Source organism: Lathyrus oleraceus, chromosome 7 (assembly GCF_024323335.1).
Source record: "Lathyrus oleraceus cultivar Zhongwan6 chromosome 7, CAAS_Psat_ZW6_1.0, whole genome shotgun sequence".
Taxonomy (NCBI): Eukaryota; Viridiplantae; Streptophyta; class Magnoliopsida; order Fabales; family Fabaceae; genus Lathyrus; species Lathyrus oleraceus.
In genome coordinates, this window is record NC_066585.1 from 226,054,496 (window position 1) to 226,066,067 (window position 11,572).

The window sequence follows — 11,572 nt, forward strand, 5'->3', positions numbered from 1 at the left end:
AAAATCTATGGAGTCTTTTCATTTATAGACTACCATCCCATTAAATAAAGTTGAGCTTTTGTCCAATTGTTTCTATTCTTATTTACTTCAGCCAATAGTTTAAATTTTATTATGATCATTTTGGAAATTTAGAATTTTTAAAATCTTTTTCTTAGGAAGTATCAACAGCACTTCGAAGAGCAGCAAGTCCTTAAGTGTGAAACATCAGAGGTCCCCCAAGCAGTTAACCCTTTGGGTATCCCTAGTTGTTCGTGTTGATCTGGTTCCCCTGCAGAGTGTTTGTTCCCTAGCAGAGTTCTGATCCTTTTCCCTAGTTAAGTTGGTTGATTTAGTATCTTGCAGCGTGTTATTTCCCTGGAGGTGTTTCTGTTTTCTCTAACGGAGTTCATGTTTCTTCAGCAGGGTTGATCTTCAGCAGAGTAAGATGTTTTCCCCAGTAGATCGCATCCGACTCGCTCCCAATCAGAGTTTCCTCCTGGTTTCTGAGCAGCTGTTTTGTGTTTATATTTTGTATGGTTATCTCCCATTTGATATGGTGTTGACCTAAAATTCCCTACAGACTCGATAATTTCTCCTCTCCTCAGCAGATCTCCTCCTCGGCTAGATTTGAGCCTTTTGTGTGCTGATCTCTCTGTTCTCCAGCAGTTGTCTCCCTCTTTTTGTGGATTGACCGAGGATTGTATTGATGATTCAAATTTTTTCGCTACACCTTCGTATCCTTCGTGATCGTTTTATGAGCATAATCATCATAGATATACATACATATACATTCATATAATTTCATAATTGCATATTGGCACCATTATATTTGTTTGACTTGTCGATTTAAGATTCTCATTCTTTGTATGGCGGTACTTTATCCCCATACAAGTTCGGTGTCTATCCTCCCTCAATTGTAGAGCGTCAGCCTCTTAGGAAGAAAGACTTTAACCTTTCTCCTCTTCCCCACTGAGTTGTATCCTCGTGGATGATTATTACTTCAGTTTCCTCCCCAGTTGTTTATCTGGATGGAATCACTCCCCTTGAGTTATGTCCTCATCGGGTTGAGTCTTAATTAACTATTTCTTTCTAGATCTTACCTAGATATTTGCTTTGAGTCTCCTAAGAGCTTATTACCCAGTAACTGGTAATATTCTTCTTAGCTTGCAGTTTGTTACTTCTTGCCCAATACCCGGCAAAAGTACCACTGTTTTCCCAGCAGTGGAATCCCTAGTAGATTCATTTGTTTCTGTTCCCCGGGAAGTATATCCTTAATGTGTTCATCCTAACTGATGACAGATATCTTTCTTTCCCCTGCCTGAGTCTATCCTTGATATGTTCATCCTAACCGATGACGGATATTCTCATTTGCGGTATTTTACCCAGTAAAAAGGTAGTTGTAATCCCTATTGTGTTCCCTAGAGAGTTAATCCTTGATATGTTCATCCTAACCGATGACGGATTTCCTTCTCTTTGTGGTATTCTACCCAGTAACCGGTAGTTGTAAACCCTACTTTCTCCCAAGAGAGATAATCCTTGATATGTTCATCCTAACCGGTGACGGATTTTCTCTTTGATGGTATTCTATCCAGTAACTGATAGATGTAATTCCTATTTTCTCCCCTCTTAAAGTCTATCCTTGATATGTTCATCTTGACCGGTGACGGATTTTCTCTTTGATGGTCTTCTATCCAGCATTCGATAGATGTAATTCCTACTCCTTTGTTAAGTTGGTTTATCCTTAATATGTTCATCTTAACCGATGATGGGTGTCCTCCTTGACAATCTCAGGCAAGTTTATCCTTGATATGTTCATCTTAACCGATGAAAGATCTTCTTCCCTGTTGAGGTTATCCTTGATATGTTCATCCTAACCGATGACAGATATTCTCATCTTTTGTCTTCTGCCCAGTAACCGGTAGTTGTAAATCCTATTTTTCTGCAGTTTCCCCCCGGCAAGGCTATTCTTACCCAGTAACCGGTAATGAATACTCCCTCCTGGAATTTCCCAGCGAGTTATCCTTGATATGTTCATCCTAACGGATGATGGATGTCCTCTCTGCCAGATATTTATTATCTCCTCACCCAATAACAGGTAGTAGATAATAGTTTTCTGCTCCTCCTGCGTTGAAGTTTATTTCCTCCCCAGTCGAGTTGAGTGTGTGTTTCCTTAGTGAAATTACTTCCCCTGCATGATTTGAGTACTTCAGTGTTATCCTGATATACTCGCTTTCCCTGCAGATGTTGTAGGTATTTAATTGGCTGCATTATATGGTAAAACACTAGCTGGATTCTAATGTCTTGACTGATGTCATGACATGGTGTGTATGTGTGACTGCATTGTAGGTTAGAATATCTAACTGTACTCTGATATCTTGACTGATGTCATGACACACCTGAGTAGTTACTGCAGGATTAGCTAATACAGGATTTATTGAATGTCAAACTGGAGACTGTGACATTCATCCCTGTCAGCAGCTACTGAGGAATAGAACAGTTGGCGTTCTGTTAGAGCTCAGTATTCATTTGTAGTCTGGTTATCAAGGAAGAACCAGACCTGGCATAAGGCCTACTGTATGAATGTCAAACTGGATGTTATGACATTCATCATGGACAGTATACACTGAATAATAGACAGAGTGGTGTTCTGCTACACTTCAGTATGTTTCTTAGTTTGTTCTCCAAGAGGATAACAGAACTAACTTAAGGCCAAATGTGTAAATGTCAAATTGGATACTTTGACATTTATTAATGTAAGTTGTTACTGTAGTATGGTCATTTTGGTCATGTACAGGTCAGCAAAATTGTACAGTCTGTTTTTTGGAAAAACAAACTCAGCATATGATCCTTGATGTCAAGCTGAATGTCGTGACATTCATTCCTGACAGCATATGCTATATTGTAGGTTGTTCAGTTTTCTATTTCAGCTTTTTCTTGGGCTATTCTTCAGGAAGTCAACAGCTTAGAGAAAAACCAGGAAATCAACAACCAAGTTACATTTAATGAACCTAACAAATAGCCTATTTGTTAGTAACCTAGATATTGAATTTATGGGAACTCGTGTGACCTTAAATTCAGGAGAATACAAGTGCAAAAGCCCAGGTTCTGCAATATAAAAGGAAGTCGTTCCTTCATTCAGTTTCGGGGATTTTGAGGCGTGAAGATTAAGTGTGTCCATCATACTTCACTACTGTATTTTTGTGAGTCTTGTATTAGACATATCTTGTAAGCCAAGCCTTTATCACGTTGATGATTGTTTTGGCATAGGGTGTTCATTGAGTTGTAAGTGTTGTGTCGCTCAAAGCTTTTAAGCGTGAGTGCTGTGTATCTTGATTAAAGCTTTTAAGCCCAATCAAGAGTTGTTTGAAGTGTGACTTCAAAAGTGTCTTTAATATTGATTAAAGGTAGTAATCACTGAGGTGATTGAGGGGGAGTGAGTAGGAACTCTGATCTTAGAGTAAGATTGAAATTGCATTGGGTAGGGATTAAGTGACGAGTTGTAAACGGGTGAGTTTAGCTTTGAATTAATACTACTGATAGTGGATTTCCTCTCTGGCTTGGTAGCCCCCAGATGTAGGTCATGTTGGACTGAACTGGGTAAACAATTACTTGTGTTATTTACTGCACTTACTGTTAAGTTCTGCATCATTCTTGTCTGTGCAGAATTGGATGTCATAACAACCCGTGTGACATCTAAAGTCTGATAACTAGAATTTCAATTGGCATCAGAGCAGGCACCCTGCCTGTGATTTTCTGGGTGAGATCTAGGAAAGTTACTTTCTAGTACCATGGACAAGGATATAGGACACTCAAGTAGACCACCCATGTTGGATGGCTCTAATTATGATGACTGGAAGCCTCGTATGATAGCCTTCTTAAGGTCTCTAGATAGCAAAGTCTGGAGAGCTGTCAACAAAGGATGGGAACATCCAATGAGGACAGGTGAAGATGGAGTCAGTGTGCAGATTCCTGAAGAAGAGTGGGACAAGGAGCAAGAGGCATTAGCTCTTGGAAATTCCAAGGCCCTGAATGCATTGTTCAATGGAATCAGTAAGAACATCTTCAGGCTGGTGCACCACTGTGAACTAGCTAAGGAAGTTTGGGATACTCTCAAGGTAACTCATGAAGGTACTTCCATAGTGAAGATGTCCAAACTGCAGATGCTGACCACCAAGTTTGAAAATCTGAGGATGAAAGAGGATGAGACTATTCATGACTTTCACATGAATATTCTTGAAATTGCAAACACCTCTGGTGGACTAGGTGAGAAAATGGCTGAAGAGAAACTTGTAAGAAAGATTCTCAGGTCCTTGCCTAAGAGATTTGCTATGAAGGTCACAGCCATAGAGGAGGCACAGGACATCTGCAACATGAAGGTGGATGAGCTCGTTGGTTCTCTCCAAACCTTTGAAATGGGCTTGTGTGGGAATGCTGAAAAGAAGAACAAAAGCATAGCTTTTGTATCCAATGCTGAAGAGGAGTCAGAAGCAGGATATACTGAATGTGATGAAAGTATATCAGAAGCTTTATCCATGCTTGGGAGACAGTTCAACAAGTTCGTGAAGAAGATTGATCAAAGAGGGAGACCTAATGTCAAGAACATCCCGTCTGACATCAAGAAAAGATCAACTTCTGAAGAAAAGTTCAACCAAGGCAAGGGAATCCAGTGTCACGGTTGTGAAGGGTATGGACACGTCAGAGCTGAATGTCCTACTTATCTCAAGATGCAAAAGAAGGGGCTAACTATCACATGGTCTGAAGGAGATTCTGAAAGTGAATCTGAAGGAGAATCTGCCAAACATGTCACTGCACTAACCAGTGTTTGTGCCTCTGATGATGACTCAAGTGCAGATGAACTGACCTTTGATGAACTTGCTGCAGCCTATAAGAAGCTGTGTACCACCAGTGCAGAAGTCCGTGCACAAGGAGAAAAGCAGAAGAAACTCATCAAGGAACTGGAAGATGAGAGATAGAAGCAGCTGACAGCCATAGAGGGTCTAAATGGTGAGATAGCCTTGCTGACCTCCAAGCTGAATCAGATGACTAAATCCATCAGAATGATGAACAAGGGAACTGACACCTTGGAAGAAATTCTAAAGGTGGGACAGAAGTCTGGAACCAAATATGGCCTAGGATTTGGGAAAAGATCCTCAGCTGAACACAAACGCCCAAAGGCTAAAGTTCAGAAGTTCAAGCGGAAGTCAAAGCCAATGTCTCAACATCGGGGAACTAAGATGAATAGTCATCAGAAGAGGAAATTCCAGGAGTGGAGGTGTCACCATTGTGGTAGGCTTGGACATATCAAAGCCTTCTGCTACTGGATTCATGGTTTTCCTAACCAAGCCTCGCATGTCAGGCCTAAGCATAAGACATACAAGCGCTATGTCCCCAGCCAGAGGCAACAATGGTATGCCAGGTTAGCACACACAGCTCTAAGGGCTTCTACCAGAGAAGACTGGTACTTTGACAGTGGATGCTCAAGACATATGACTGGTATGGAAAATCTACTGGTGGATATTCAACCTCACACTACCAGCTATGTGACCTTTGGTGATGGTGCCAAAGGAAAAATAAAAGCTGTGGGCAAGCTGGATTGCTCTGGAGTTCCAAAACTGAATAATGTACTGTTAGTAAGAGGACTAACTGCAAATCTCATCAGCATAAGCCAGCTGTGTGATCAAGGATTCTATGTTCAATTTACTAAGGAGCTGTGCATTGTGACAAATGGTGACAATCAGGAAGTTATGAGAGGAACCAGGTCCAAAGATAACTGTTATCTGTGGGAGCCTAAAGTCTCTAACTTTTCCACAATATGCTCCTCGGCGAAGGAAGAACAGGAGGTGAAGTTGTGGCATAGACGACTTGGACATCTCCACTTACGGGGAATGAAGAAGATTATATCCAAGGAAGCAGTCAGAGGAATCCCAAAGCTGCTCATTGATGAAGGAAGAGTCTGTGGAGAATGCCAGGTGGGCAAGCAAACCAAGATGTCACATCCGAAGCTGGGACATCCTACAACTTCCAGAGTTCTGGAACTGTTGCATATGGACTTAATGGGACCTATGCAGGTTGAAAGTCTTGGTGGGAAGAGATATGCCTACGTGGTGGTTGATGACCATTCCAGATACACGTGGATAAGCTTCATCAGAGAGAAGTCAGATACATTCGATGTCTTCAAAGACCTGTGCATCAGACTTCAAAGGGAAAAGGACAGTTGTGTGGTCCGGATTAGGAGTGATCATGGTACGGAGTTCAAGAATTCCAAGTTTGATGAGTTTTGCTCGTCTGAAGGAATAAGTCATGAGTTCTCCTCCCCTATAACTCCCCAGCAGAATGGGATAGTTGAAAGAAAAAATAGAACTATTCAAGAATCTGCCAGAGCAATGATTCATGCAAAGAAGCTCCCCATGCACTTTTGGGCTGAAGCAATGAATACCGTGTGCTATGTCCACAACAGAGTCACCTTGAGAAAAGGAACCTCCTCCACTCTATATGAAATATGGAAAGGCAGAAAACCCACAGTGAAGTACTTTCATATCTTTGGAAGTAAATGCTACATTCTCACAGATCGTGAACAGAGAAGGAAGCTGGATCCCAAAAGTGATGAGGGTATATTTCTAGGATACTCTACTAACAGCAGAGCCTACAGAGTGTTCAACTACAGGACCAATGTCCTGATGGAATCCATAAATGTTATTGTGGATGATAAAGAGGAAGGGATCGATGTCATAGAGGATGTTGAAACATTCCTTGACAGTTCAACTGACATTTCAGTCAAGTCTGAAGAAGTACAGGAACCTCCTCCTGAATGCAAAGTAGATGCAACCACCAAAATGCCATCTATCAGAATTCAGAAAGACCACCCTAAGGATCTTATCATAGGGGATCCTAATAGTGGTGTGACTACCAGGTCACGGGGAATAAGCTCAAATTCCTGCTTTGTATCCAAGGTTGAACCAAAGAATGTGAAAGAAGCCCTGACTGACGAGTACTGGATCAATGCCATGCAAGAGGAACTTGAGCAGTTCAAAAGGAATGAAGTATGGGAGCTAGTTCCAAGACCTGAAGGGACCAACATCATTTTCTATGTTGAAACATTATAGGTCATTTTGTCTAAACCCTAATTTGAAAGTCAACTTCCCAAGGTCATAACTTACTCAATTTTTATGAGATGAAATATTTCCATGTTGAACAATAAAATTAAAGATGTCTACTTCAACTTTTATGTTTGTAGTAAGAGCTAATTCAACTTTTATGAGCATGTGATATGAGGTTACATTATAGGTCATTTTTTACCTATATCAAATTGAACAAGTGATTTTTCCAAACTTCAAAAATGCATAACTCTATGATTCTAAATCCAAATGACATTAAATTGGTGACCATGTTGAAGGTCTTTGAAATAGCTACAACTTTGATGCAGACACTTTTCTTGTTTGAAGCACACATAAAAAGTTAAGTAAGCTGGAATATTGAGGCATATGGCTTGACACTTAGAAAAAAATTCAACATGTTGAAATTTCCAAACTTCCACCTCAAACTTCTCCATGTTCCAAGCTCCAAATGAAAAAGTGTTCAACATCAAACTTGTTCCCCTTGATCCAAGCTTTCCAAATAACCCAAGTTCATGCATTTTGGATGAGGTTTGCAGGGTCTGCGTGTGGCTTTAACAGGGTTGCATCATTGGAAAGAATCAATTGAATAAACTTCAGTTCACAATGCCTTTCCATTCAAGCTTCATTCAGACCTTAATTGGAATCATTTTAGACCTTTTTGCATTGCATCATGGGCTCGTACATGCCCATGCACTCGTGCCATCAACATTGCTAATTTTGGACAGATTTTGAAGTGTGCAAATATCATTCATTCATGCTATAATTACATGACCTCTGTGCTCATTTAAATCACACTTTGTGCGCAGCTTTGCCCCCCATTGAAACCCTCTCATTCTAAAGGAAAACCTGAGAAATTTCAATTTGAAATTTGAGTTTGAATCTCAACTGTTGGAGATTCAAGAACTCCAGGATCCAAAGCCTTACAACCTCTCTAATCACTTCCTGCTAGCTTCTCAAGTGTGATCAGATCGTGTTTGGAGCAAGCAACATCAAGAACTGCATAGAATTGAAGGTAATTTTCAGAAAACTTCATCTCTTTGATTCTCACTCAATTCTAATCAATTCCTTTGGATCTTTGGTTGTATGAAGTCCTACCAATGTAGGCAAGAAGATTGAGTTGCTTAGAGGTCAAATCGAAGCAACTCAGTTGACACACCTCAAAATTTAACTCCTCATATCTTTTTATATATTTGGAGTTAGGTAAAATTGAGGTCAGATTCGTGCTCTACGCCATTTTTTCTTTCAGATCATGTCCTCCTTTTTTTTATTTTGGTGATGGTTGAAGGTGGACCAGTCCGGTGAGGTCCACCGGAGAAGAAGAACGGAGTTACAACTCCGATCGTGTGTTGGCACGTCTCCAACCATAGGATACTTTTCAAATGTTTTAATCTCACGCGTTGGTTCTGATTACCATCCATGTGGCCCATTGACTTAAGTCCACGGTGGAAAGCAAGCTGAGGACCACTTGATCTACCACCTCAATTAATGAGGGAGATCAAGTGGTCCACGTTTTTTACTATTTTCTGATTTTCATTTTAATTGTTTTATTTTCATTAATTCATATTAATATTAATATTGATCTAAAAAATATGAGAGTTTCACTAAAAAATTTCAAATAATTTCCTCTTTCATATTCTGAATTAAAATTATTTTTTGGATCATTATTAATATTTTTCATGATTTAATTGAATTTGTGATTATTTTTAATTGTTTAAAAATACTTTGAAGTCTTTAAAAATTCTGAAATTTTTTCTCCAAGGTCCTTTGACCTTGTTTGACCTATGATAAATCTCATGGCCATTTCTTTGGTGTTTTGATGAGGTTTTTGAAATTTGACAAACCATAATTAATTTAAATGCCTTATTTTTGTATTTTTAATTTGAATAAATGCCAATTAATTGTGTTGACCAATTGCGGTGACTTGTTTGAGTTTGACTCTTGTTGTTGGGTCTTGGTCAAGGTTAATTTGACTTTGTCAAGTTAATATTATTAGATTTAGGGGATTGATGGAATGTACATTCCATCTCCCAAAATGAATTAATGATATTAATTTGGTAAAAGTTCTCCTTTGACCAATTTAAGTTTTGATCAATTCCCCTCCCTCTTCATCTTATTCTCATTCTTTATGCATTCAGTTCATTTAGCCCATGATATCTCAAAGTCTTAAGGCTAGTTGATTGAAAAATCAACATAAGTATGGATGAGATTAGGCCACCTCTTTTGCATATTCTTTTTGTGTGTGGTATGTTTCATGAGCATAGTCCATTATAATATGTCTCTAACATGCATTAACACCAAAATTCTATTGCCCAAACTCAAATAGTTGTGACTTCTACATAAGTCCAATTATGATTGCTTAACATAGCGCTAAATTTGTGACATAAAAAGGCATAGCATTCTAGTTAGTGAGATTGTAAGTCTCCCCTTTTTCATGGTATTGTGTGGAAAGTTGGCCTTTTTTACTTCCTTTGGAAGATGTCTTGGCTCAAGGATTCATGCTTGTGATAAGTGGGTTGAGTGTTCTCCAAAGAATGACTTAAAAATGAAAAGCAAAAGCAAAACAATACTAACTTCTAATTCATTAACAACTAACTTTTAATTTCAAGCCATTTACTTTAATGTCATTTAATTTTAGTCTTTATTCATTTGCCATTATTCATACCATTCTAATTGTTTATGTTAATGCAATTTTCATTTTGTCCATTTGGACCATATTGTGTGATATATCTTGTTTGTGTATACTTTGCTTGTTTGTGTGGTCTTTGACCATTAATGTACATAATAACAACAAAAAACCTTTAAAAAAATGTGTGTGGACTGTTGGCTTGATCTTAGACAATTGGACTAAGAATTTAGGCAACATTCTATGCGAGAGGACTTGGCCAATGCCAACTTTCTTTGAAACCAAGTGCCTGCAATTTGAAACTTCATATGATACATCATTCAAGATCCCTTTGAGTTCATCTGCAACATGATCATTTTGAAGTTGTTATTTTTATCCTGTGACTTGTGGAATTCATCTGTTACATGGGCTAATTTGAAGAAGATCATGGAGTGGCTAAAGCTTGAATGTGGCTATCTTTATTTGATGTCTTACTCTTCAAGATAATATAATTGTGCATTTGTGTGTTGCTTGATTCTAAATGTCCAAGGGAATCTGGGTTTCTATTGACATTCTTGTCTATTGGATTGCTACCCATTGGTCAGATCTTTTCAACTCTTAACTTTTAATTTTTTTTCATAGGATTAGTCTCTTCATCTTCTCCCCTTCTCTTTAATTTCAAAATCTCTCCCTCCTTTTAAAAATTTCTTTGTTTGAACTTATTTTGTTCTAAACTTTGACCACTTTGCAAAAAGATAGAAACTTTGGCCTTATGCCATTGCATTTTCAAACTTATGTTCTTAAATCAAATTTGTAAATAAACTTAACTATACTTGACCTAAACTTTCAAAAAAACCAAAAAGAACTAACTCATTCAAACCATTTTTAGGCCTTTGTGCCTTTCAAACTTTCCGTTTAAATTGGTCATAATATGTTGCAAAACTCATTTTTGGAAGTTTAAGCTCTGTGAGTCAACTCATGACTTGAGCAAAATCATCGGGTCCGAACAAGTCGAGTCACATGTCGACTCATTCCTGGAAAACCTGAATGAGTTGACTCATCCACTCCTTACGTTGACTCATTTCCCACTTTCATTTGAACCATATTGCCACGGGCCCGAACAGATCGAGTCGTAGGTCGACTCAACCCTGAAATAAACTCTCTTTGAGTCGACTCATCCCCTGTTTGAGTCGACTCATCGCCTATTTTACTTAATTTTCTATTGTGTAACTTTGCAAAATATTTTTGTTATGTTAGTTAATTGTCCATGTATCATATAAATATTCAAATGTCTCTTCTTTAGCAAATCAACAAGAAAAGTGAAAGATATACACCAAAGTGTTCATCATCTTCATTCTTCATTGCATTTCTCAATAATCACACATAATAATCTTTGTTGAGCATTGTGCATTGCAGCTGTGATAACGTTCAAATAAGATTGGATTATCTTAGTTTGGGTTGAGACTTTGTATGGGTTTTCTTGAATAAAACCCTTGAGGTTTTGTCCTCCAAGAATTGGGGGTTTTTGTAATAACATTTGCTTCGCAAATTCAGCCGAGTGAAAAGTTGGAAGAATTGAAGGTTCGGTCAAATAAGTAGTGGTAAACGGAGGATTGTGAAGAAATCTTAGGGTTCAAGCGACTTGCATTCAAAATCAGTCGAGCTGAAGTTTTGGAGAACATGACGTTCTTGCAATAAGGTAGCGGTGACCAGAGGTTTTTTCGAAACGCTTGAAGAACTTGGTTCAACTCGAATCAAGGGGAGAAAATAGATTAGGATCTGCAACAACTCTAAGGGTTGATTGGTGGTGATCATTTGTTCTCTTGTATTGACTTTGCAACGTGTTAATAAAAACATCTCAATTCTAGATTTAGAA